Here is a 3,116-nt window from a genome sequence, read left to right as displayed (position 1 = left end):
TAAGGCATAAGCTTGTTTCAGTTTGGCAAGATTTGCACTGAATACTGAATGAAACAGCTTTATCTAATAGAGAGAAAAGCTTTTGAGCAGATTTGGGCTTGATTTCACTTCATTTCAACAGAAACACTATTTCAGCATTACTGGACTCAGAAAGCTGTAAACTGACAATCTTGATCATTGAAGTCCTAACATAAGTTTTTGTGCATATAACTTCTAACACATTAAAAACTGTCTTACAGCATTGCAGAAAACATTGTACTTCATAAGACATAAGCTTGTTTCAGTTTGGCAAGATTTGCACTGAATACTGAATGAAACAGCTTTATCTAATAGAGAGAAAAGCTTTTGAGCAGATTTGGGCTTGATTTCACTTCATTTCAACAGAAACACTATTTCAGCATTACTGGACTCAGAAAGCTGTAAACTGACAATCTTGATCATTGAAGTCCTAACATAAGTTTTTGTGCATATAACTTCTAACACATTAAAAACTGTCTTACAGCATTGCAGAAAACATTGTACTTCATAAGACATAAGCTTGTTTCAGTTTGGCAAGATTTGCACTGAATACTGAATGAAACAGCTTTATCTAATAGAGAGAAAAGGTTTTGAGCAGATTTGGGCTTGATTTCACTTCATTTCAACAGAAACACTATTTCATTATTACTGGACTCAGAAAGCTGTAAACTGACAATCTTGATCATTGAAGTCCTAACATTAGTTTTTGTGCATATAACTTCTAACACATTAAAAACTGTCTTACAGCATTGCAGAAAACATTTTATTTCATAAGACATAAGCATGTTTCAGTTTGGCAAGATTTGCACTGAATATTGAATGAAACAGCTTTCTCTAATAGAGAGACAAGCTTTTGAGCAGATTTGGGCTAGATTTCACTTCATTTGAACAGAAACACTATTTCAGCATTACTGGACTCAGAAAGCTGTAAACTGACAATCTTGATCATTGAAGTCCTAACATAAGTTTTTGTGCATATAACTTCTAACACATTAAAAACTGTCTTACAGCATTGCAGAAAACATTGTATTTCATATGGCATAAGCATCTATCAGTTTGGCAAGATTTGCACTGAATACTGAATGAAACCGCATTCTCTAATAGAGAGAAAAGCTTTTGAGCAGATTTGGGCTTGATTTCACTTCATTTGAACAGAAACACTATTTCAGCATTACTGGACTCAGAAAGCTGTAAACTGACAATCTTGATCATTGAAGTCCTAACATAAGTTTTTGTGCATATAACTTCTAACACATTAAAAACTGTCTTACAGCATTGCAGAAAACATTGTACTTCATAAGACATAAGCTTGTTTCAGTTTGGCAAGATTTGCACTGAATTCTGAATGAAACAGCTTTATCCAATAGAGAGAAAAGCTTTTGAGCAGATTTGGGCTTGATTTCACTTCATTTAAACAGAAACACTATTTCAGCATTACTGGACTCAGAAAGCTGTAAACTGACAATCTTGATCATTGAAGTCCTAACATAAGTTTTTGTGTATATAACTTCTAACACATTAAAAACTGTCTTACAGCATTGCAGAAAACATTTTATTTCATAAGACATAAGCATGTTTCAGTTTGGCAAGATTTGCACTGAATACTGAATGAAACAGCTTTCTCTAATAGAGAGAAAAGCTTTTGAGCAGATTTGGGCTTGATTTCACTTCATTTGAACAGAAACACTATTTCAGCATTACTGGACTCAGAAAGCTGTAAACTGACAATCTTGATCATTGAAGTCCTAACATAAGTTTTTGTGTATATAACTTCTAACACATTAAAAACTGTCTTACAGCATTGCAGAAAACATTGTACTTCATAAGGCATAAGCTTGTTTCAGTTTGGCAAGATTTGCACTGAATACTGAATGAAACAGCTTTATCTAATAGAGAGAAAAGCTTTTGAGCAGATTTGGGCTTGATTTCACTTCATTTGAACAGAAACACTATTTCAGCATTACTGGACTCAGAAAGCTGTAAACTGACAATCTTGATCATTGAAGTCCTAACATAAGTTTTTTGTGCATATAACTTCTAACACATTAAAAACTGTCTTACAGCATTGCAGAAAACATTGTACTTCATAAGACATAAGCTTGTTTCAGTTTGGCAAGATTTGCACTGAATACTGAATGAAACAGCTTTATCTAATAGAGAGAAAAGCTTTTGAGCAGATTTGGGCTTGATTTCACTTCATTTCAACAGAAACACTATTTCAGCATTACTGGACTCAGAAAGCTGTAAACTGACAATCTTGATCATTGAAGTCCTAACATAAGTTTTTGTGCATATAACTTCTAACACATTAAAAACTGTCTTACAGCATTGCAGAAAACATTGTACTTCATAAGACATAAGCTTGTTTCAGTTTGGCAAGATTTGCACTGAATACTGAATGAAACAGCTTTATCTAATAGAGAGAAAAGCTTTTGAGCAGATTTGGGCTTGATTTCACTTCATTTCAACAGAAACACTATTTCAGCATTACTGGACTCAGAAAGCTGTAAACTGACAATCTTGATCATTGAAGTCCTAACATTAGTTTTTGTGCATATAACTTCTAACACATTAAAAACTGTCTTACAGCATTGCAGAAAACATTTTATTTCATAAGACATAAGCATGTTTCAGTTTAGCAAGATTTGCACTGAATACTGAATGAAACAGCTTTCTCTAATAGAGAGAAAAGCTTTTGAGCAGATTTGGGCTTGATTTCACTTCATTTCAAAAGAAACACTATTTTTCAGCATTACTGGACTCAGAAAGCTGTAAACTGACAATCTTGATCATTGAAGTCCTAACATTAGTTTTTGTGCATATAACTTCTAACACATTAAAAACTGTCTTACAGCATTGCAGAAAACATTTTATTTCATAAGACATAAGCATGTTTCAGTTTGGCAAGATTTGCACTGAATATTGAATGAAACAGCTTTCTCTAATAGAGAGACAAGCTTTTGAGCAGATTTGGGCTAGATTTCACTTCATTTGAACAGAAACACTATTTCAGCATTACTGGACTCAGAAAGCTGTAAACTGACAATCTTGATCATTGCAGTCCTAACATTAGTTTTTGTGCATATAACTTCTAACAC

This window comes from Carassius gibelio, chromosome B18 (genome assembly GCF_023724105.1).
Source record: "Carassius gibelio isolate Cgi1373 ecotype wild population from Czech Republic chromosome B18, carGib1.2-hapl.c, whole genome shotgun sequence".
Classification (NCBI taxonomy): domain Eukaryota; kingdom Metazoa; phylum Chordata; class Actinopteri; order Cypriniformes; family Cyprinidae; genus Carassius; species Carassius gibelio.
The sequence above is the reverse complement of the archived record's forward strand: the minus strand, read 5'-3'. Positions refer to the sequence as shown.